The sequence below is a fragment of the Nerophis ophidion genome, linkage group LG11 (assembly GCF_033978795.1).
Source record: "Nerophis ophidion isolate RoL-2023_Sa linkage group LG11, RoL_Noph_v1.0, whole genome shotgun sequence".
NCBI classification, from domain to species: Eukaryota; Metazoa; Chordata; class Actinopteri; order Syngnathiformes; family Syngnathidae; genus Nerophis; species Nerophis ophidion.
The window spans coordinates 59,363,798-59,389,904 of NC_084621.1; the positions used below are offsets into that span (position 1 = coordinate 59,363,798).

Sequence of the window (26,107 nt, forward strand, 5' to 3'; positions counted from 1 at the left end):
GATATCCGCCATGTTTGTTTCTGTGTGGTCACGCTGTGACGTCACAGGATAATGGACGGGTGGATATTAAGATGGTTAAAATCAGGCACTTTGAAGCCATTTTTCGGGATATTGCTTGATGGGTAAAATTTTGAGAAAAACTTCGTAAGCCACTGGGAACTGATTTTTATTGGTTTTAACCCTTCAGAAATTGTGATAATGTTCCCCTATTAATGAAACTACATACACTACAAAGAGTTATAATTGTATTATTGCTGAAGTGAAGATAACACTTGTATTTACTGTACTTGTATTATATTATATTATTGTATTTAGATTATTTTTGAACTGTTCTTAGAGCCTACTTTTACACTGCCCAATATGGAACTTTTACAGCAGTTGCCTCTAAAAGCGTAGCAAATTGCTATCGCACATGATCGATGAGTGTGTTGCCATGTAAACAGACACACGCACACCTCCCCTATACACACACGGTGAGCTTGATTTTGAAAGGGTCTTTAATCACACCTAAGCTATTGACTGATCAATGACAGATATGAGGAACAACCGAGGAATGCTAACAGGACTACATTGCCTTTTATCAGTTTCTTTATTTCGGTCCATTTTTATCACAGATTATATTTCACTCAGTGTTAACAGGCTGAAAGTCCCATTGAGGTATTAATTAAAATCTAAATACTAAATATTGATTGATACGTTATCAGGGCATAGCAGTTGGTCCAGAGGCTATTGATCCAGCCTGTGATTTATTATCATATTTAAGAAAAATCATTTTGTGTGATTATACGGCGTAATGGATTTTTAGCGAGAGGTGTAATTCTCTCCCTTTTTTGAATTGCACTTGTTATGTGTGGGGTGTAGCACATTTCTCTATTGCATTGGAAGATCTCTGATATCCCCCTCTGAGCCCCCTTTCAACCTTGCCTGGCCTGTGAGGGAGGGGTAAGGCTTTTGTAAGATACCACCCTTGTCACTGGGAATAATGGGTGTTGGGATTACCTCTTTAATCACAACAAAGATTAACAGATGGCATGAGAACAGTTATTAGCAAACATCTTGCACTCATCAAATCAATAAGATGATTTGTAATCAGGACGTTGGTTCAAGCGGAGTTGAAGCCGCTGCAAGTGAAAGATACCTGCAATCAGAGACTACTCACAATTGCCTCATACCAACATCGGCGTTTTATTTCCATGGCACTTGGAATGGTCTACACTTGTCACTTTCTTCTTTAAGGAACATGGAGCTTGTTGGCTGGTTACCATAAATAAGAAACAGGAATAATGAGCTATATAGTGATCACTTTAAAGCTGACTAGGTCTTAAACATTAGACTTCGCAACACTAACAGTATATTGTAAGGGTTGGGGTATGCAATACAAGTGAAGTACTGTATACCCAACAGTGTGATACAGTTGATCACAATATCACAACAAAACTAGAGGTGTCCAATCATCGCGTTAATTGCGATTCATTAATTCAGTCATATTTGACGTGTTAAGGGCGTGATCTCAAAAGGTTAGCCTGTAATAAAACACGTGCAAACTTGAAATTAAACACAACAAAACTAGAGGTGTCCAATCATCGCATTAATTGGGATTAATTAATTCAGTCATATTTGACGTGCTAAGGACGTGATCTCAAAAGGTTTGCCTGTAATAAAACACGTGCGAACTTGAAATTAAACACAACAAAACTAGAGGTGTCTAATCATCGCGTTAATTGGGATTAATTAATTCAGTCATATTTGACGTGTTAAGGACGTGATCTCAAACGGTTTGCCTGTATTAAAGGCCTACTGAAATGAGAATTTCTTATTTAAACGGGGATAGCAGGTCCATTCTATGTGTCGTACTTGATCATTTCGCGAGATTGACATATTTTTGCTGAAAGGATTTAGTAGAAAACATCAACGATAAAGTTCGCAACTTTTGGTCGCTAATAAAAAAGCCTTGCATGTACCGGGAGTAGTGAAGTGAAGTGAATTATATTTATATAGCGCTTTTCTCGAGTGACTCAAAGCGCTTTACATAGTAAAACCCAATATCTAAGTTACATTTAAACGAGTGTGTGTGGCACTGGGAGCAGGTGGGTAAAGTGTCTTGCCCAAGGACACAACGGCAGTGACTAGGATGGCGGAAGCGGGAATCAAACCTGCAACCCTCAAGTTTCTGGCGTGGCCGCTCTACCAACCGAGCTATACCGTTGTGTAACAAACGATGTGCGCGTGACATCACCGGTGTGAGGGCTCCTCACATCCTCACATTGTTTATAATGTGAGCCTCCAGCACCAAGAGTTATTCGGACCAAGAAAGCAACAATTTCCCCATTAATTTGCGCGGGTATGAAAGATTTGTGGATGAATTAAATTAGAGTAAAGCACAAAAAAAAAAAAAAGAAAACGCGACGGCTCCAGGCGGCGGCAGTGGGACCATTTCAGATGTAATTAGACACATTTACTAGGATAATTCTGGAAGATCCCTTATCTGCTTATTGTTATAATAGGGTTTTAGTGAGATTGTAAAGTCATACCTGAAAGTCGGAAGGCTGCGGTGAACGCCAATGTCTCTCAGAGAAGCCAATGGAGGAGCCAAGATCACAGCTGCCTTTTTGAGCTGCAGGAGGAAGTCGCATAATCCACTGAAGTCTCCGGTAAGAGCCGACTTAATATCACAATTTTCCCATTCAAAAACTTGCTGGTTGACGTAGAGAAACATGTTCGCTTGACCGCTCCGTGTTAAAGCTTCACAAATAACAAAGAAACACAGGTTGTGTCTCGGTGCTAGAGGCAGCTGCAATCCACCGCTTTCCACCAACAGCATTGTTCTTTATAGTCTCCATTATTAATTGAACAAATTGCAAAATATTCAGCAACACAGATGTCCAAATTACTGTGTAATTATGCAATGAAAAGAGATGAATTTTAGCCGTGTGTGGTGCTGGGCTAATGCTGTATGTCCGCTACAACCCGAGACGTCACAAACACGCGTCATTCTACGCGTCATCTTTCCGCGACGTTTTCAACAAGAAACTCTGCGGGAAATTTAAAATTGTAATTTAGTAAACTAAACCGGCCGTATTGGCATGTGTTGCAATGTTAAGATGTCATCATTGATATATAAACTATCAGACTGCGTGGTTGGTAGTAGTGGGTTTCAGTAGGCCTTTAAAACACATGCAAACTTGAAATCAAACACAAAGCTGATATACTAAACTTGTGCGCAGATGATTGCGTGTATTAAATGCGCAAAAAAGAGAGTGCAATCCATTTAGCTTCTGTCTTCATGAATATGCAGAATGTAGTATGCTGATCATCAGAGCGCTTACAATAATGGGAGGAGGAAATGCAAATACAATCATTCAGCACACAGGGTGTGATCTATTAAAGCTGAAACTGTTCTGCGGGTGCTATTTTACGTCTTTAGTACGTCTGAAAAGTACAGAACGTGCAAACTGACACAATGACCTACACGGCTGTTAGAAAGGAGGTGATTACGCTGCAAAAACAGACAACGGACACAAATTGTTCATCTCACGTGTGTGTGTCAACATTTTTGGACTGTGAGAAATATAAAATATTAAACATGTCATTTATTCAACAGTAAAGTATTATTTTATAGCTGTTGGATGACTTAAGGGGCTGATTAAAACAAATTCAACTGATGCGTTTTGGTGTCTGCTGGCGTTTTTTCTTTAAAGTACCGTTGTTGTTTTTTTATTTAGGAAATTCAATATTGTAATACATCTCCTTTATGAATAAATGTCTTAAAATATGCATTGTCTTGCGTTTGGATTATTCGAAACGCAATGAATGCGTTGCTGTTGTGTTGGTCCACTGCCTCGCTGCAGAGCGCACATTAGCGGACAAAAATTTGTTTTCTTTTGTCTTGGTTGTCACTAGAGTATATTGCAGAAAAGGTGTTACCGATTATAGATGCGTGCTAATAGTTCAACAACATCGCACACAGGTTGGACATCATCATAACATGAATTGGGAGAGAAATGAGTGCAAAAATAAGATAAGTTAATGTACCAATCATTGTCACACGCACACGAGGTGTGGTGAAATGTGTCCTCTGCATTTGACCCATCCCCTAGTTCAGCCCCTGGGAGGTGAGGGGAGGAGTGAGCAGCAGCGGTGGCCGCACCCAGGAATCATTTTTGGTGATTTAACCCCCAATTCCAAACCTTGTTGCTGAGTGCCAAGCAGGGAGGTAATGGGTCCCATTTTTTTTTTTATAGTTCTTGGTATGAACTCACAACCTACCGATCTCAGGACGGACACTCTCACCAATAGGCTACTGAGTAGGCATACAAAAATCTAATTACGGTCTGCACCAATTATCAATTGTGCACTTAGTAAATCACACGCAACACACCCACTAATAGTATACACAATTTTATCATTTGCACATGCAGTTTAGCATGTACAGTTTAGCACGTACTATCTGTATTTTAGGATTTTTTTTTAATGGTGTGGATCAAATTTGTATTCATCTCTGATGTTACTGTCTTTCTATGCCTGCGATTTTTCTCACTCTTTTCGTGTGCTTGACTAAGAGCAACAACACTACCGACATGTGGCATAAAGATAATATCAGCAAAAAGTGAGGATAGGATGACCGTTAATTAACAAATAGTGCAAACTGTTAATAATAAACTTAAAGACGCATCAGAAGTGTGTTTATGGTTTGATTAAGTCTGAATGCTGTCTTGTTTTTAGAGTAACGAACATCAGTGTGATTGGACGAGCTATGGAGAAATGGCGTCACTTCTGGTTTTCACTGACATTACCCTGACTTTAAAGGCCTACTGAAACCCACTGCTACCAACCACGCAGTTTGATAGTTTATGGATCATTGAAATTTTAAATTTCCCGCAAGGTATCCTGTTGAAAACGTCGCGGAATGATGGCGGAATGATGACGTGTATGATGACGCGTGCGCGTGACGTCACCGGTTGTAGCAGACATTTTCTTCCAGCCCGATCCAAGCTTTAAGTAGTCTGCTTTGATCGCATAATTACACAGTATTCTGGACATCTGTGTAGCTGAATCTTTTGCAATTTGTTCAATTAATAATGGAGAAGTCAAAGAAGAAAGATGTAGGTGGAAAGCGGTGTATTGCAGCTGCTTTTAGCAACACAAACAGCCGGTGTTTCCTCGTTTACATTCCCGAAGGTGAAACTTTATTATGGAACAGAGCGGTCAAGCGAACATGGTTCCCGACCACATGTCAACCGGCAGGTTTCGGTGAGAAAATTGTGCTAATAAGTCGGTTCTTACCGTAGACATGAGCGGAGCCTGCGGACTATTACCTCCTCCCACCGGAGACACTGGCGGTCACCACACCCGTGGCCACACCCCTCCGACTTTCAAGTACCATATAATCTCACTAAAACATTAGTAACACAATAAGCAGATAGGAGATTTTCCAGAATTATCCTAGTAAATGTGTCTAATAACATCTGAATCGCTCCCACTGCCCTGGCCTTTTTTTTTCTAGTCCTTCACTCTCACTTGCCTCATCCACAAATCTTTCATCCTCGCTCAAATTAATTTGGCAATCGTCGCTTTCTCGGTCCGAATCGCTCTCGCTGCTGGTGGCTATGATTGTAAACAATGTGAGGATGTGAGGAGCTCTACAACCTGTGATGTCACGCGCACATCGTCTGCTACTTCCGGTACAGGCAAGGCTTTTTTATTAGCGACCAAAATTTGCGAAATTTATCTTCGATGTTCTCTACTAAATCCTTTCAGCAAAAATATGGCAATATCGCGAAATGATCAAGTATGACACAAAGAATGGACCTGCTATCCCCGTTTAAATAAGAAAATCTCATTTCAGTAGGCCTTTAATCCATTATAACAAATCTGTGAATAAATATAGTGATAGATTATATGTAAAATGATGTGTACATTGTATTCAAAATCAATAGTAACATAATACATGTATGATTACGTGCACAATATATTCAAAATCAGAACACTTAAGTGGAGGAAAATGTTTTAATCACCCTTATATGTCATAAATGTGTGGAACTTATGACACATATATCGAAAAAATATAGAAAAGTATCTAAATAAAACTCGTAATTAAATAACTTTATGTTCTGTTGTTAAATAAAGTGTACAGTGTGATCAACTACAACAATGTTGTACATTAAAGGGGAACATTATCACAATTTCAAAAGGGTTAAAAACAATAAAAATCAGTTCCCAGTGGCTTGTTGTATTTTTTGAAGTTTTTTTCAAAATTTTACCGGTCTCGGAATATCCCTAAATAAAGCTTTAAAGTGCCTTATTTTCGACTCTCTGCGAAGACACTGGCCATTTCCCTGTGACGTCATACAGTGCTGCCAATGTAAACAAACAATGGGAATACCACAGCAAGATATAGTGACATTAGCTCGGATTCAAACTCAGATTTCAGCGATTTAAGCGATTCAACAGATTACGCATGTATTGAAACAGATGGTTGGAGGATGAAAATATTGAAGAAGAAACTGAAGCTATTGAGCGAATAGCTATTGACGCTATTCATAGCCATAGCATGGCCGAATAGCTGCGTTAGCATCGCCGGTAAAATGTGCGGACCAAACGATCAGGACTTTCGCATCTTTTGACACTGGAGCAACTTAAATCCGTCGATTGGTAAGTGTTTTTTTCGCATTAAATGTGGGTGGAAGGAAACGTAATATAGTTGCAAATGCATCTGCAGGTTATCCATACATCTCTGTACCATGTCTGCTTTAGCACCGCCGGTAAATAGCATGTTAGCATCGATTAGTGTAGCATGTTAGCATCGATTAGCATAGCATGTTAGCATCGATTAGCTGGCAGTCAACATCAACAAAACTCACCTTTGTGATTTCGTTGACTATCGTTGCAAATGCATTTGCAGGTTATCCATATATCTCTGTGCCATGTCTGCCTTAGCATCGCCGGTCAAATGTGGAGACACTCCGGCACATTCAATGGGGGTCTGGCGTTAGACACTTTCGCATCTTCGGGCCGGTAGTGCAACTTGAATCCCTCCCTGTTAGTGTTGTTACACCCTCCGACAACACACCGTCGAGGCATGATGTCTCCAAGGTTCCAAAAAATAGTCAAAAAAACGGAAAATAACAGAGCTGAGACCCGGTGTTTGTAATGTGTTGAAAATGAAAATGGCGGCTGTATTACCTCGGCGATGTCACATTCTGACGTCATCGCCTCCAGCGCGATAAACAGAAAGGCGTTTAATTCGTCAAAATTCACCCATTTAGAAATCGGAAATCGGTTACAAAAATAGATGGTCTTTTTTTTGCACCATCAAGGTATATATTGACACTTACATAGTTCTGGTGATAGTGTTCCCCTTTAATGGTTGTGTACAAGACATATGTGATTGACAGTCAGGAAAGCCAATCCAAGCCAACATTTTTGTAAACTCGGTTTAAAAATTTTTAATTTTAATTGTGACAAATATGTATTTGTTAAATATGTTCACTTAAACCACTATTGGTAACAAAGGCAAGGACTGTGATTGATGGGTCAGTAGTATTTATTTTATATTATCTGAAGAAGAGGAAAAGCATCAGGTTGAACATTCAATACTTGTTGCAAAGAAAAGTGTTCTTAAATTGTTTTTGTTGAATTAATGCCAGTACTTTAGGTGGACCTGATGTTACATTTCCGTAAATAAAACCAAATATCTGTTCAAGTCTGTTAAAAACATCAAATTACTTTATAAAGCCTTTTTTGTTTCAATATCTATATTTACAATGTAATGAATTCAAATGAAAATACTTCATTCTAAGAGCTAATCTCAGCATTTTTAGGTGAATTAGGATTAGATTAATTTATTATAAACATTAATTAATTTATTTTAATGTCAACTAAAAATGCTGACAAAAGTTATCTTATTTTAAACAATCATCCATCCATCCATTATCTACCGCTTATCTCTTTCGGGGGGCTGGAGCCTATCTCAGCTTCAATCAGGCCGAAGGCGGGTACACCCTGGACAAATCGCAACCTCATCGCAGGGCCATAGAGACAGACAACATTCACACTCACATTCACACACTAGGGCCAATTTAGTGTTGCCAATCAACCTATCCCCAGGTGCATGTCTTTGGAAGTGGGAGAAAGCCGGAGTACCCGGAGGGAACTCATGCAGTCACAGGGGGAACATGCAAACTCCACACAGAAAGATCCCGAGCACAGGATCGAACCCAGGACCTTCGTATTGAGAGGCAGACGCACTAACCCCTCTGCCAGCAATTCATTAATTCATTACGGATCATAATTTATTAATCACTAATTTATATTTAATCGCTTGACAGCACTGAAAAAAATCCCACGGAGACAGAAACATATAATGAGTAGATTTCTAGAAAGTTATTTGTCTTGGTTTTTATGTTTTTTTAATGATATTTCAAAAGGAAAAACATATGTTCACTTGCTGATAAAACATGGTAGCAATGATCACGCCCACTTCTACAGTATACAAACTAAATATTCATGGTGTAAAAATATAAACATTTCATTATTTTGGCAATATTGTAACAAGCGAAAGGCAGTGCTTTGCTGCATTTGGCACAGGGTGTCTTAAATCTATGCAAAACGCCAAAAAAATCCTGCTACTGTCAAGTCTTTCTGGAGCAAATGCGTTGCTCAGTGTCAGAAATCTTGCAGGTCTCAATTGTAGTGAAGTGAAGTGATGTTAATTATATTTATATAGCGCTTTTCTCTAGTGACTCAAAGCGCTTTACATCGTGAAACCCAATATCTAAGTTACATTTAAACCAGTGTGGGTGGCACTGGGAGCAGGTGGGTAAAGTGTCTTGCCCAAGGACACAACAGCAGTGACCAGGATGGCGGAAGCGGGAATCGAACCTGCAACCCTCAAGTTGCTGGCACGGCCGCTCTACCAACCGAGCTATGCCGCCTCATAAGTCCTCCAGCAGGCTTAACAAACAGGTGCAGAAGTTTCATTGAGAGTTTCAGAAAATGCTTGATTGCAGTGATTTTCTTAGGAGGTTGTGCAACAAAAAATTAAGGTAATGGTAATTTGTTAAGGTTTTTATTTTTAGTGATTTTTTATTTTTTTAAAGGGGAACATTATCATAATTTCTGAAGGGTTAAAACCAATAAAAATCAGTTCCCAGTAGCTTATTTTATTTTTCAAAGTTTTTGTAAAAATTTTACCCATCAAGCAATATCCCGAAATACGGTTTCAAAGTGCCTGATTTACACCGTCTATATATCCACCCGTCTATTGTCCTGTGACGTCACTGCGTGAAGCCACCAGAAACAAACATGGCGGATAGTACAGAAAGGTATAGCATAGTAGCTCGGATTCAGACTCGGATTTCAGCGGCGCAACGGATGGTTGGAGTGTGGAGGCAGGTACCGAAAACAAAATTAAAGACGAAACAAGCTTTTGAGCCATATCACGACAGACAGCGGCACGGGAGGAAGCGCGGACGAATTCGGTGATGGCCTTCTAACCAATGATTGGTATGTGTTTGTTTGACATTAAATGTGGGTGGAGGGAAAGGCTGGATGCAAATATAGTTACAGATGAGGCATAATGATGTAATATGTACATACAGCTAGCCTAAATAGCATGTTAGCATCGATTAGCTTGCAGTCATGCCGTGACCAAATATGTCTGACTAGCACTCTCCACATAAGTCAATAACATCAACAAAACTCACCTTTGTGATTTCGTTGACTTTATCGTTGGAAATGCATCTGCTTTGAGTGTCGCAGGATATCCACACATTTTTTGCCATCTCTGTCGTCGGTACAGTGTGCAGAACAAACGAGGGACTTTTGCATCTTTTGACCACTGGTGCAACTTGAAACCGTCTCTGTTAGTGTTGTTACACCCTCCGACAACACACCGGCGAGGCATGATGTCTCCAAGGTACCGGAAAATCGTTGAAAAAACGGAAAATAACAGAGCTGATTATTTGGTGTGTGTAATGTGTTTGAGAAAATGGCGGGTCGCTTCATGTTGTGACGTCACGGGTGAAAGGTCATTGCTCCGACAGGCAAACAATTGAAAGGCGTTTAAATCGCAAAATTCACCCTTTTAGAGTTCGGAAATCAGTTAAAAAAACATATGGTCTTTTTTCTGCAACATCCAGGTATATATTGACGCTTACATAGGTCTGGTGACAATGTTCCCCTTTAAGTAATGTCTGATTTTTATTATACGGTTTATTATTTGTGCTGGTTTGATGTCACTATAGCTACAGCTGAATGTCCCCCAGGGATCAATAAAGTACTTTCTATTCTATTCTAATCTATTCTATTCTATAGCGAGCGTTGTGTTTTTTTTATTCTATAAGGAAAGCGTACTAACAATTTTGTCCAGGTCTGTATGCCTCACCAGAGGACCTTAGCCTTTACTTAAAGGCCTACTGAAATGAGATTTTCTTATTTAAACGGGGATAGCAGGTCCATTCTATGTGTCATACTTGATCATTTCACAATATTGCCATATTTTTGCTGAAAGGATTTAGTAGAGAACATCGACGATAAAGTTCGCAACTTTTGGTCGCTAACAGAAAAGCCCTGCCTTTACCGGAAGTCGCAGACAATGACGTCACCCGTTGAGGGCTCCTCACATCCTCACATTGTTTTTAATGGGAGCCTCCAACAAAAAAAGCTATTCGGACCGAGAAAGCGACGATTTCCCCATTAATTTGAGCGAGGATGAAAGATTTGTATTTGAGGATATTGATAGCGACGGACTAGAAAAAAATAAAAATAAAAAATCAAGTTAATTGCATTAGGACCGATTCAGATGTTTTTAGACACATTTACAAGGATAATTCTGGGAAATCCCTTATCTTTTTATTGTGTTGCTAGTGTTTTAGTGAGTTTAAATAGTACCTGATAGCCGGAAGAGTGTATCCACGGGTGTCTTGAGGCCAGTGTCTGATGGAAGTCGACGGCAGCATTATGGACGGCACAAGCTCAGCTTTTTACCACACTTTTCTCACCGAAAACTGCTGGTTGACATTTGGTCGGGATCCATGTTCGCTTGACAGCTCTGATCCATAGTAAAGCTTAACCTCCGGGAATTTTAAACGAGGAATCACCGTGTGTTTGTGTGGCTAAAGGCTAAAGCTTCCCAACTCCATCTTTCTACTTTTACTTCTCCATTATTAATTGAACATATTGCAAAAGATTCAGCAACACAGATGTCCAAAATACTGTGTAATTATGCGGTTAAAGCAGACAACTTTTAGCTGTGTGTGTGTGCAGCGCTAATATTTCCTAACAGTCTGTGACGTCACGCGTACAGGTCATCATTACGCAACGTTTTCAACAAGAAATTCCTGGGAAATTTAAAATTGCAATTTACTAAACTAAAAAGGCCGTAATGGCATGTGTTGCAATGTTAATATACTTTATCATTGCTATATAAACTATCAGACTGCGTGGTCGGTGGTGGTGGGTTTCAGTAGGCCTTTAACGTCATGCCTCACCTTGTTTGCATTGTTCAAATCTATGAAAACCCAAATCTAACTGATGCAACTGAAGACAGTGTGCTCACACAATTGCTCCCCAGCTTGCTGACACTGTTACACACACACGCTCACATTACTAATGGAAGCAAATATGCAGTAGGAGCAACAAACCTAACAGTCACCACTATCTCAGATTTCCATTGCCTTCTGTCAAGATGCAGTGCATATAGGATCTATACAGATAATGCATGCCCCACATCTTCACACATACAGAAACAGAGCTCTCCACTGTCAGTGAGTCGGTGAGCTATGCACTTACCAGGATTAAGGAAGGCAAACAGTGCCAAAAACAATGACAGTATAAAGTAACTGATGCTGTTTAAAAATGCAAAGGCATCTATTGAACAGACTGTGCGGCACACATAACACAGGGCCACATATCCGAGTCCGGTCCTCTGAAGAACTAGTGTATCTTAACATATGTGCCAAAACCATACCACTGTGTAAGCCTAATACTGAGCAATTGTATCTGTGTTTTTGCCAAACAAATATATTTGCAGGTAAACGCACCCCCCAACTCATACACACACACACGCCCTCACATAGGAACACACACAGTCACTTGTCTAGTGGCTAATATCTTTCCAAGGTCAAACCCGACAAGGAATTCCAATGAGATTAAGTGTCATCAGTGCGGCTTTAGCCCTTTTCTGCTCATTGTTCTTGGAAATGGCAGTAAAGTCACAGATGACCTAGGCCTTAAAGCCGTAAAAACCTTTCCTTTCTTATGAGGGTCAACTTAATATTTGATACAGAACATCGGATTAAATAAAAAACAATAATAAAAGCCTACTTCCTCTTCAAATTGACAAATATGTTGACTGTGTACTAAATTGACCATTAGAAGTGTAGCTGTACGTATTGGTATACAACATTTTTGGCACGGAACCTTTGGTGCTGTGCGTGTCCCAATCGGTACACATTAAGGTGACGGAAAGGAATCACGACTAGAAACAACATTCAGATTTGCATTTAACATACCGTATTTCCTTGAATTGCCGCAGGGCATATAGTATGTGCCTGCCTTGAATTACTGCCGGGTCAAACTCGCTTCCCAAAATAATTAGCGCATGCTTAGTATTACCGCCTGGTCAAACTCGTGACGTCACGAGTGACACTTCCCCTATTCATCATTTTCAAAATGGAGGAGGCTGATTTCAATACCGGTAATTTGAAATCGCATAAAGGGAAGAAGATTAAGAGCTATTCAGTAGGATTTAAGGTCCAAGCTTACATCACACTCAATTTTTTACTGCATGCCTTTGGTAAGTGCCGGAGTGAGAAGAGGTTTTAAAATAATTAGTGCATGCTTACTTTTACCGCATGCCTTTGGTAAGCGCAGGAGTGAGAAGAGGTTTTAAATTGATTAGCGCCCCAGTGGCAACTGAAGGAATTACGGTATATATTTAACATTTAGATCTAGATTCAACGTTTAGATTTAATATTCAACATTTACATTTAACATGTGGATTGAACATTTATATTTAACACTCAATTTAGATTTAAGCTTTAACATTTATATTTAGTTTCATAGTGAACATTAGATGTCTATTTAATTGAGGGTGGGGGTCGTGGGGGCTGGAGCCTATACTCTGGCAGAAGGCAGGGTACACCCTGGACAAGTCACCAACTCCTCTCAGGGCCAACACAGATAGACAGACAGCATTCACACTCACATTCACACACTAGGGCCAATTTAGTGTTTCCAATCAACCTATCCCCAGGTGCATGTTTTTGGAGGTGGGAGTACCCAGAGAAAACCCATACAGAAACACCCCGGGAATCGAACTCAGGACCTTCTTGCTGAGAGGCACAAGCGCTAACCAATGCCCAGATTTACATTTAATATCCATCCATCCATTTTCTACCGCTTATTCCCATTTGGGGTCGCGGGGGGCGCTGGCGCCTATCTCAGCTACAATCGGGTGGAAGGCGGGGTACACCCTGGACAAGTCACCACCTCATCTCAGGGCCAACACAGATAGACAACATTCACACTCACATTCACACACTAGGGCCAATTTAGTGTTTCCAATCAACCTATCCCCAGGTGCATGTTTTTGGAGGTGGAAGTACCCAGAGAAAACCCATACAGAAACACCCCGGGAATCGAACTCAGGACCTTCTAGCTGAGAGGCACAAGCGCTAACCAATGCCCAGATTTACATTTAATATGTACATTTAATATTTATATTTAGACTTACTATTTATAATTCACATATAGATTTAACACTAGATTTATCATTTAAATATGTACCTCAAGTGTGAAGAAAATGAGTGAACCCAGCACTGATACAACATTGGTTATTCATACATGTTTTTCAAAACGGACTTCTAAACAACGGTGAAAAATAGTTGTATTTGTAAATTGAGACAACATCGATGTTTAACATTGGATTCACGTTGGCGGTTGGGAAATGACCAACTTTAAATGGTACAATCAACGTCACACCCTGACATTGAATAAATGTCGTCAAAAAGCATGTTGTTTCAACGTTGTATTTGGGTTGTTAAATATTGGTTGGGAAATTAACTAAATTCAATGGTCAGATCAACGTCAGAACCCAACATTGATTAAACATTGTCAAAAAGCATGTTGTTCCAACGTTAGGTTTGAGTTGCTCAACGTCAGAACCTACTTCAACAAGTTCTCAACGTTATTATTTTAATGTCTTGTACCTGCTGGGAAATGTGATAAAAATGAGCTAAAAAAGTGTGATTTTTGAGCTAAAAAAAAAAGATTTTTTTTTATATTCTGCATTTCAAAATAGTATTGTAATGAAAACGTAACTAAAGCTAAACTTGAATACTTACGGTATTTTGAAGAAGTGTTCATGTATCTACGTGACAGCAGATTGACGTCCTTAGTTATTTACTTGCTCAGTGGCCCTGTGGTTAGAGTGTCCGCCCTGAGTTCGGTAGGTCGTGAGTTAAAACCCCGGCCGAGTCATACCAAAGACTATAAAAATGGGACCCATTACCTCCCAACTTGGCACTCAGCATCAAGGGTTGGAGTAGGAGGTTACGTCACCAAAAGGATTCCTGAGCGCAGCCACCACTGCTGCTCACTGCTCCCCTCACCTCCCAGGGGGTGCAAAAAGGGGATGGGTCAATAACACACAAAAATTTCACCACACCTAGTGTGTGTGTGACTATCAGTGGTATTTTAACTTTAACGTTCTGTTTCACTGTATTTATGTCACAATACTCTTTCCTCTCCACTATTAACCAGAGCTCTTCACTGAGTTTTCCTTCTAAACATAGAAGGACTATAACAAAGATAAATGCTGCCGTGGGTTTATACTGACTTGAATCTGCCTAACAGTGACATCTTATTCATAGATCATTACAGAATTTGAGAATTCAGTGAGGCTGATCACCTTGTTGCAAAGTAGCGGGTTTGTCAAAGTGTCAGGCAACATTGAGTGTGCCGCTTTTCACACTAAATTTGGCACTCAGTTCTTCGGTGGCACCAGTGGGCATTTTGTCATTTCCTCTCAAGTGCCAACTTAATGTCCAATTACGCACCAGCTTCTAATTGAATTACTGTAGCAGAAGAAATAGGTTGATTCAATTAATTTCGGTTAGCTCTGATTGAACCAGTCAGATCAAATGTTGCTCATCTCAAGGTGGGGGCCGCCTGTCACGTTTTATTTCCTGTCCGATTTCTACTGTGTACGGAAGAGACAGTAGGAGATGATGGTGCTCATCTACTCATTTTTTACTCTGAAAAAAATCATCTCAAAGTCTGTCACATTTACCACATACAGAATCCCACTGTCACATTTCAGCACCCACTTCTCAAGGGGACAAATGAAATTTCGATATACTTTAGAGTAGTCTGTGTAAAGCTTAAATAGCCGTAATGTTTTTTTTTATTAGTCTCTAAATACCTGTCAGGTGAATAACAAGATACGGTACGGTACAGTCAAGTATAGTGAAGGTAGCGTCAAGTTCATTTGGAGCTGCATGAGTGCTGCCCTATTGTAACTTTCTGAGCATGATAAATTCCTTAGGAAACTGGGCTATATTTCTTGAAACGTAACAATGACCCCAAACACACCTCAAACATGACAAGTGAGGACGTGACCAAGTCAAATGTCTCTTGACCTGAACCCAATAGAGCCTACATTGGGCCCAATGTACACGAGTGCAAACATTGACTTGCTAAAATATGCATTTCATTGTATACATCCATCCGTTTCCTACTGCTTGTCCATTTCAGGGTTGCTGGAGTCTATCTCAGTTGCATAATGCGGTAGGAGGTGTACACCTTGGACAAGTAGCCACCTCATCACAGGGCCAACACAGATAGACAGACAACATTCACACTCACATTCACACACTAGGGCCAATTTAGTGTTGCCAATCAACCTATCTCCAGGTGCATGTTTTGGCGGTGGGAAGAAGCCGGAGTACCCAGAGGAAACTCACGCAGTCAAGGGGGAGAACATGCAAACTCCACTCAGAAAGACCCCGAGCCCGAGGATTGAACCCAGGACCTTTGTATTGTGAACCATATGCACTAACCGGGCCTACCGTGCTGCCCTCATTGAATAAAATTACTGATTAATCTACTATTTACAATGAGGTATGTCCCGATCTACATTTTTGGCCTTCGATTTGATCCGATTTCGAGTCCTGATCAGATACTTTGACAATGGATTATAGATGTAAAGACATTCTACAGCAAATAGCTTAAGTAAACTCAATAGCCCATTTTTACAAAGCTTATGTTAGAACATTTAGAATGTGTTAGTAAATTCAATGATGCATAAAATATTTGGTATTGATTGTTACCAACAATTTATTTACCAAAATAAAGTGCCTCGTAGGGCTTCACGGTGGCAGAGGGGTTAGTGCATCTGCCTCACAATACGAAGTTCCTGCAGCCCTGGGTTCAAATCCAGGCTCGGGATCTTTCTGTGTGGAGTTTGCATGTTCTCCCCGTGAATGCGTGGGTTCCCTCCGGGTACTCCGGCTTCCTCCCACTTCCAAAGACATGCAACTGGGGATAGGTTGATTGGCAACACTAAAATTGGCCTTAGTGTGTGAATGTGAGTGTGAATGTTGTCTGTCTATCTGTGTTGGCCCTGCGATGAGGTGGCGACTTGTCCAGGGTGTACCCCGCCTTCTGCCCGATTGTAGCTGAGATAGGCGCCAGCGCCCCCCGCCACCCCAAAAGGGAATGAGCGGTAGAAAATGGATGGATGGAAAGTGCCTCGTGCACAAAAACCAAACAAAGGCAAAAACTACGATTGACTCACTTTTAAATCATTTGGGGTTTGCCCTCTAAATCTTCCTTTACCCAGAGACTTAATCCTTGAGTTTGTAAACAACAACAAAAACGAACAAAAAATTATGTTTTAATGATATGAGTGTGAAGAAAAAAATTATCTGTCTAATGTTTTTAGTATTGTTTATACTGATACTATACTAGGTATCGATAGTAACCAACATCTGGACCAAAACCCCTATTTTACATTGAAGCTTTAGCGATTAGCTTCTTGTGTTGTCCTGCTTGGTAAGTATGTGTGAGAGCATGTACCATGCTTAGCCATTGATTTTCCTTTAGTCCTACAGTGATAATGCTACTTGGAAGAAACTTAGTTTATTTTCTGGCATGGTGGTGAGAATTAGTATCTTAGAAAATTTGAACCGGTGTTCCGGTAAGACCCACACCCACCTTTTTGACAGGAATATTTCACATGACTACAATCATTAGCCATGTAAACACAACTGGGACACAGTCATGGTAAAGATCAGCTTGGATTGACAGCTCATCATCCAATCAGTTAAAAAAGGGACATATCGACCCTTGATCGCAATCAGGATGTCTCTATTTACAATGTTTGTATAAATTAGGATTCACCAAATGGTGACCAGTTTTAGTAAAAGACTCGAAAGTATGATAATACCTTTGAAAAACCATCTTCCACTTTTTGGAAAGAGGGGACAGTCATTCCCCAAGTATTTTTTTCATTATGATGGCAATGTAAATGTTTAAACTGTAATATTAAATTCCCTAAAAACATACAAACATGTCCCCCGGGTTGTAATTTGGAGATCACCGGTTTACTTATTTAATCGGGGAGGCGAAGGAGTGTCTCTAGACTCTGTCTTCTAAACACTACTGCTCATCAAAGGCTGGGCTTTATGCTTGAGGAGTTGTTCCACACACTTCCACACCATGCCTTTCACGGTGGCATTAATGCACACTGAGGTGCCCTGCATCGCATAAAGAAGTGTTTGGAGCTCTTCTGACGGTGTGAATACTTCCCCTTTCGTGACTGATTGTATCTTATTATTACCGACTACAGATGCAAAAAACACTTCCTGACTCTCAGTTGTATTGCTTACAGCGTGGAAATTCAGAGGGGAATTACAATACATACTTTCAGTGTTAAAAATCCTATTACCTGTACTGCAACAAGCCATTTAAGTCCTGACTCTTGTACTTGTATGAGTTCAAATTTGAAAATCCGGAACTGCTTGACCAGTCAATAATCAGGGTGGGCAATGATTGCATCTGAATGTGCCTCCGCAATTATATTTTTTTAAAAACAGTGTTTACAGTATTTTCCCGGCTATAGAGAGCACCGGTATTCAAGCCGCACCTACCAAATTATTATTATATAAGCCGCATTGGACAACAGGCAGCAGATATATACTGTACTAGTACAAAATATTTTGTAAATGTTTATTTGCATACCTTTATTGTTTCCAAGCACCGCAGAAAAACGACTGATCAAACAAAGCACAAGTCATCGCCATGGATGCGGAAGCTAGCTCTCCAATCAGCTGAATAGACTCAAATCCACAGTGAAGTTTTGGTGAATTTACGAAACAAAAACAATACAAAACGAATGCCATTGTAAGTTAAAATTAGTAACACAGACACTTGTAAACGTGTTAGCATGCTTGCAACGCTAGCTTGATTACATTACGATAGCACATACAAATATGCATGAAAACACTCCTTCAGACATCACACATGTGACAGTTTAGTAAGTATGAATTGTTTTAGTTAAGTTGTAAAACTTACAAACGTTGCTTGGAATGACAAATGAAGAGTAGTTTTGAGACAAAAACGATTCTGGGTCACGGCATAAAACAGGAAGCGAATTTTCAAACAATAAGACACTGTTTTAGTGTTTTTGTCAATGTTATATGAAAACTATTTGTTAAATACGATACATTATTGCTGTCAGCGAAAAAAAAATCCATAAATTTGCTGCATCGGTATATCAGCCGCAGAGTGCAAAGCGTTGGGAAAGGTAGCGGCTTATAACTGGAAAATACGGTACTTTGTTACAAAGTAAACACATAAACTTCCCCCATTGCATTTATAGTGAATGCATATGTTATAGTCCAGATGCTTTTAATCTGATTTTGTTTTTTAGAGTCGACAATAGCGCCATGTTTATTTATTGCCTATGCCAGTCATCTTCTTCTACTGCCGAGGCTGTTTTATTGTGACGCAAACTGTTGCCCCCTGCACAGCGTAGGAAGTACTGCTAAAATAAGCCTTTCTCTTCAGAGAATGAATGATTTAGATCTGAGTAATGTTTGACGGGCTGACCTATTGAGTATGCGTTACTAGCATGCTTATGAGCTATTTAATTTATTGGAGCTTAATTCATTTCAATTATTTTTTTTCCTAAAATTATTTTCATGGCAAAAAACTTTGTATGATATTTAACTTTACAATTTTATTATGACATACTGAATTGTACAATCATCCAAATATAAATACATTAGGTTGAATTAGTTCACTGTGTGTGTAATCAATAGAATAGTTTGTTTTCATTTTTTAAATGAAGTTATTGAAATATATTAACTTTTCAAATATATTCAAATATATTAATATGCACCTATGTCTATCAATTTGGCACACACATACAGTATACAACATAAATTCCACTTTTGCCAAGCAGAATTAATTGGGGTCAATAACAATTGCCCCATAGGTCACTTAAAAAAAAAACCACACACTGCAATCATCTCTTGCCACATCACGCCTCGAAGTATGCGGTTTCATTTTGTCACATCTTTTTTAAAAGCACATTCTACGCATATTTTTGGCCTGAATTGAGCATTTTCAAGAATATAAATAGAAAAATTACTAAAAACATCTCTTCTATAGTACTATTTGCCACTAAAGGAAACCAAACCATTCAGAGTGCACTGTTCAGTATTGTGGGTATATTGGCTTAGACAGTATTACTAAAGTGGAGTAAACGTGTGTAAAGTTGACTATGTGGCTCTTATTTTGTGTCTAGAGGGCCGTCAAAGTATTAAAAAGTGTATTTAGGAGGTCATAAAACACATTTTTTTTATACTATGGAAATATTGGATTAATATTTCCGATTTTGTGGAAGTGTATGGTGGATTCGGAACCTATAAACAGTGATAAATGATAGATAAAGTGTGATTTCTCAGAAAAACTGACTGTAAAAGTTAAGAGTAATTCATACATATTTATAAGAGATAGAGATAGAAAACTCATAAACCAAAAATATATGTACTGGAGCTTTAGCTTCCCCAATATCCTTACATATACATTATAAATTCAGTTCAGTTCAGTTTGTAATTCATCACATATTTCCAGTTGTTTCATTGCAGCATGTCCGAAAAGCAGTGGGAAGAAGCAGAGTTTATTTAATCCTACCCCTTTTTACACCATAGCAATTTTATCCAATTTCCTTGTTCTCTGTAACAGAACCGTGAACAAATAAATAAATAATATACCATAGTAAGCAAAAAGATATTAGATACATAAATAATATTTGTCTCAATTAAAAAAAAAAAAATTAAAAAAAAAAGGGTTCAAGTTATTCATCGTAATTCTTGTTCTGTGTCCTTTGTGAACACTTGTAGTTTGAACAGTCTCTTAAACTGAATCAATCATATTGGTGATTTGATTGAGTTCTTTGGTTAATCCAGGGCTGTCAAACTAATTTTAGCTCAAGGGCCACATGGAGAAAAATCTGCTCCCAAGTGAGCCGGACTGGTAATATCACGGCACGATAACTTAAAAATAAAGACAACTTCAGATTGGTTTCTTTGTTTAAAAATAGAACAAGCACATTTTGAAATTGTACAAATCATAATTTTGTTGTTGTTTTTCTTTTAAACTTTCATGTTGCGGTTAATAATATTCTCTCTTTATTTTTCGTTGTTTACATTTTCTGAAAGAATTATGTGATAATGTTTATCAGTCAACTCATTGGTGTTAATTTTCAATCTATCAAGATAAAAAAAATGATCCATCCATCCATTTTCTACTGCTTGTCCCTTTTGGGGTTACAGGGGGTGTAGGAGCCTATCTCAGCTGCATTCAGGTGGAAGGCGGTGTACACCCTGGACAAGTTGCCTCCTTGTTGCAAGGCCAACACAGACAGACAACATTCACACTCACATTCACACAGAAGGGCCAATTTTGTGACGCTTAGCTGGCATCGTGGTGCAGGTTTGTTCTCTCAAGGATGCAGTCGGATATGGACACAGCGTAAAGGTAGGAAATGAAGATTTATTTACACTAACAAAACAAACTAAGAACAGAAACACTTGCACAAGGCACTAAAGACAAAACAAACAGAACTAGCTTTGGAGCTAGAAGGAACTAAAGGCGCTAGCATGTGAGCTAGGGAATAAACAAAGGAATAGCATCGAAGCTAAGAAGTACAAAAATAGACTTCTACCACAATCGGGAATCAGCGTCGTCACCTGTTGCATGGAACAGAAACTAAAATGCGAGATCGAGTAAACGAAAAAGGCAGGCTTAAATACTGAGAGTAATTAGGAGGCAGGTGCGCGCCAACAACAAAAGGCAGGTGACACAAATGCGTAGTTATGACAACAGAAAAAAACAGGAAGTGCCACCAGGAACTACGGAAGACAAACGCTAACAAGATGTGATATAAAACAGAACCAGAACCAGAATAAGACATGATCCGAGCAGCGGATCATGACACATTTAGTGTTGCCAATCAACCTATCCCTAGGTGCATGTCTTTGGTGGTGGGAGGAAGCCGGAGCACCCGGAGGGAACCCACGCAGTCACGGGGAGAACATGCAAACTCCACACAGAAAGATCCTGAGCCCGGGATTGAACTCACGACCTTCATATTGTGAGGCAAATGCACTAACCCCTGTGTCATCTTGATGCCCATAAAAAAAGTATATTACAAGTCAAATTACAGTATGCTGTTTATGTAATTTGATCATTTTCCTCGACAGATATACTAACATCATGTGGTTTATTTTGTACATATGTAGCATCATCTACAAAGATACAAATAATTGCTATTGCCACAACCACTGGACACAATTAGAGCAGCTGTCTCATTTAAAAATTTCAGGTACATTTTTACACTTAGCAAACGCATCACGCGGGCCTGACAAAACCTGTTCGCGGGCCTGATCTGGCCCTCGGGCCATACGTTGGACTTCCCTGGGTTAAGCAATTACATAATTTAATTCCACATACAGATATGCTAAAGGTTTTAACAACTGCGATGAGGTGGCGACTTGTCCAGGGTGTACCCCGCCTTCCGCCCGATTGTAGCTGAGATAGGCGCCAGCGCCCCCCGCGACCCCGAAAGGGAATAAGCGGTAGAAAATGGATGGATGGTTTTAACAATTGTACGAGCATACAAATGTTTTTCAATTAGATACCATCTAAATCAGCTGTCTCAAACGTATGGCTCGAGGGCCGGATCTGGCCCGCAAACAGGTTTTATGCGGCCCGCGGGATGAGTTTGCTAAGTATAAGAAATAAAATGAAACTTTTGAATGAAAGAAACAGCTGTTGTAAATGTGTCCAGTAGATGTCGCAATGGCAATTATTTACTCTGTAGATACTGCTACATATGTACAAAATAAACCACGCGATGTTAGCACATCAGTTGAGGAGAATGATCAAACTACATAAATATCATCCTGTAATTTGATTTTGATATATTTTTTTGTCTTGATAGATTGAAAATTAACACCAATGAGTTGACTGATGACTAATTGTTGTTAATGTTTTTATTAACACAATTGAGTTGACTGATACAATTAGTGCGTCTGCCTCACAATTCGAAGGTCCTGAGTAGTCCTGGGTTCAATCCCAGGCTCGGGATCTTTCTGTGTGGAGTTTGCATGTTCTCCCCGTGACTGCGTGGGTTCCCTCCGGGTACTCCGGCTTCCTCCCACCTCCAAAGACATGCACCTGGGGATAGGTTGATTGGCAACACTAAATTGGCCCTAGTGTGTGAATGTGAGTGTGAACGTTGTCTGTCTATTTGTGTTGGCCCTGCGATGAGGTGGCGACTTGTCCATGGTGTACGCCGCCTTCCGCCCGATTGTAGCTGAGATAGGCACCAGCGCCCCCCGCGACCCCAAAGGGAATAAGTGGTAGGAAATGGATGGATGGAGTTGACAGAGGACTCATTGGTGTTAATGTTTTTATTAACACCAAGGAGTTGACTGATGTGGTTAGTGTGTCTGCCTCACAATTCGAAGGTCCTGTGTAGTCCTGGGTTCAATCCCAGGCTCGGGATCTTTCTGTGTGGAGTTTGCATGTCCTCCCCGTGACTGCGTGGGTTCCCTCCGGGTACTCCGGCTTCCTCCCACCTTCAAAGACATGCACCTGGGGATAGGTTGATTGGCAACACTAAATTGGCTTAGTTTGTGAATGTGAATGTGAATGTTGTCTGTCTATTTGTTTTGGCCCTGTGATGAAGCCCGATTATAGCTGAAATGGGTGGATGGATGGAGTTGACTGATGAACATTATAACATAATTTATTCAGAAAATATGAATATTATTAACCGCAACACCCTTAAGAATGACAGGGTTCTTGAGGGTGCATGGGAGTTTGCCCAACCAGTCTACATGTGCTTTGTGGACTTGGAAAAGGCATTCGACCGTGTCCCTCGGGAAGTCCTGTGGGGAGTGCTCAGAGAGTATGGGGTATCGGACTGTCTTATTGTGGCGGTCCACTCCCTGTATGATCAGTGTCTGAGTTTGGTCCGCATTGCCGGCAGTAAGTCGGACACGTTTCCAGTGAGGGTTGGACTCCGCCAAGGCTGTCCTTTGTCACCGATTCTGTTCATGACTTTTATGGACAGAATTTCTAGGCGCAGTCAAGGCGTTGAGGGGTTCCGGTTTGGTGGCCGCGGGACTAGGTCTCTGCTTTTTCCACATGACGTGGTCCTGATGGCTTCATCTGGCCGGGATCTTCAGCTCTCACTGGATCGGTTCGCAGCCGAGCGTGAAGCGACCGGAATGAGAATCAGCACCTCCAAGTTCGAGTCCATGGTTCTCGCCCGGAAAAGGGTGGAATGCCATCTCCGGGTTGGGGAGGAGACCCTGCCCCAAGTGGAGGAGTTCAAGTAACTAGGAGTCTGTTCACGAGTGGGGGAAGAGTGGATTGTGAGATCGACAGGCGGATCGGTGCGGCGTCTTCAGTAATGCGGACGTTGTACCGATTTGTTGTGGTGAAGAAGGAGCTGAGCCGGAAGGCAAAGCTCTCAATTTACCGGTCGATCTACGTTCCCATCCTCACCTATGGTCATGAGCTCTGGGTCATGACCGAAAGGATAAGATCACGGGTACAAGCGGCCGAAATGAGTTTCCTCCACCAGGTGGTGGGGCTCTCCCTTAGAGATAGGGTGAGAAGCTCTGCCATCCGGGAGGAGCTCAACGTAAAGCCGCTGCTCCTCCACATCGAGAGGAGCCAGATGAGGTGGCTTTGGCATCTGGTCAGGATGCCATCCGAACGCCTCCCTAGGGAGGTGTTTAGGGCACGTCCAACCGGTAGGAGGCCACGGGGAAGACCCAGGACACGTGGGGAAGACTATGTCTCCCGGCTGGCCTGGGAACGCCTCGGGATCACCCGGGAAGAGCTAGACGAAGTGGCTGGGGGGAGGGAAGTCTGGGCTTCCTCGGTTAAGCGGAAGAAGACGGATGGATGGATGGATTAACCGCAACATGTAAGTGTAAAAAAACAACAAAATAATTATAATTTGTACAAGTAAACATTGATTGATTGATTGATTGATTGATTGATTGATTGAATTTCAGCTTTTGCTTGTTCTATTTTTAATCACACAAAACCACCTGAAGTTGTCTTTATTTTTAAGTTATGGTGCCGTAATTTTCCCAATCCGCCCACTTGGGAGTAGGTTTTTCTCCATTTGCAAACAACCCACCCCCTATTTAAAATGAGTTTGACACCCCTGATCTAAGTAATTGCGAGCATCATACACAATTCCATTACATAATCATCATATGACAACAAGGAGCTCAAATATTACACTCCAGAAACAGACTCTGCTCTCTGATTGGTGCATGACTCAGCATTATTATGTCACAAGCTGCCATAGGCTGCTGTATTACCGTGTGTGCGTGTGCATGTTTGCGTGTGCGTGTGTGAGCGCGTGTTTGTCCTGGCCGGCACTGGTTGCGCAAAGATGCCTAATACACGCACACGCACGCACACACACACACACCAGCGTCCACGTCTACAGCCTTTTTACAAAAAAAAAATAATAATAATAATAATTTATCATTTACCTTTCGCGGTCTTTTAATCGCGGTTGTGGTCCCAGAAGTCGGCGCGTGTATCCGCAGTGTGGAGGAGAGACCGCGCGCGCACTCATGCTCGCGCCAAAGCGGGAAGAGTTTCAGAAGAAGTGAGTCGGTGCAAAGTAGACCCTTTTTTTTTTTTTTTTTTTTTTTAACCAACATCACTACGCTTCCTAAAGAGTGTTAAAATGGATTAAAAAAAATAAATAAATATTTTTGTTTGCGTGATTACACGTTCCTCCCCAACTCTCACTCTCTCTCCCCCCACCTCACCTGTTCAGGCTACAATGACTTTAAAGTTCATACCAATGAAGCGATTATATTATCACAAACATGGTTGCACCTGAGCCTACATTTAAAAATTAAATAATCTTTAAAAAAAAAAAAAAAAAAACCTGCAATCCACCACAGCTGCATCCCCCTGCAGCCTCCGGTGCGCGTGCGTGAGGCAACACTCTTTAAGAATGAAATGATCTTCCCTCCATCCGCCTTTTGTGGCCATATTGATGATGATGATGGTCAAGTGGACAGTTTGATTTTTGTGTTATAAAGAATCAATATTACATCAAGGGCGGCAGGGGGAATGGGGGGGGGGGGGGGGGGGCTAACTTTGGTGATAAAGGAGCTGAGCCAGTCTGGCTATTCATCATAAGTCTGTAGCAAGCAGATAGGTCCAAAAAGAAATGATATTGCTCTAAAGAGTGTGTCTCCTTATCTCTCAGTAGCAGGGGAGGAGGAGGACAAGCCGATCGATACAGGAGCCGCCGTGGACTCCTTGCAATTATCAATAGCTGATTTTGTCTTCCTGGGGCTGCATCTATTAATGGCAGATAATAACACACAGAGCCTTTTGGGTGTAACTTCTACAGGGATGACGGAAGGATGGAGGAGGGGAAAAAAGTTTGCTCCGGACGACCTTGTGCCAACAGATTTGTCTCTCATATGAGGTGGAGACAGTGGAAGTCAAGTGTTTGTGTGTGTGTGTGTGTGTGTGTGTG

The 26,107-nt window shown here is 40.7% G+C and overlaps 1 long non-coding RNA gene across 1 annotated transcript in view; it reads right to left on the reverse strand.

Moving 5' to 3' along the window:
• LOC133561453 (uncharacterized) overlaps nt 1-25,184 on the reverse strand; it is a 113,511-nt gene extending 88,327 nt beyond the window's left edge. Inside the window, exon 1 of the long non-coding RNA XR_009808702.1 lies at nt 25,098-25,184. This is a non-coding gene — a long non-coding RNA (uncharacterized LOC133561453). The remainder of the gene's footprint in view (nt 1-25,097) is intronic.
• Between the last annotated feature and the right edge of the window lie 923 nt (nt 25,185-26,107).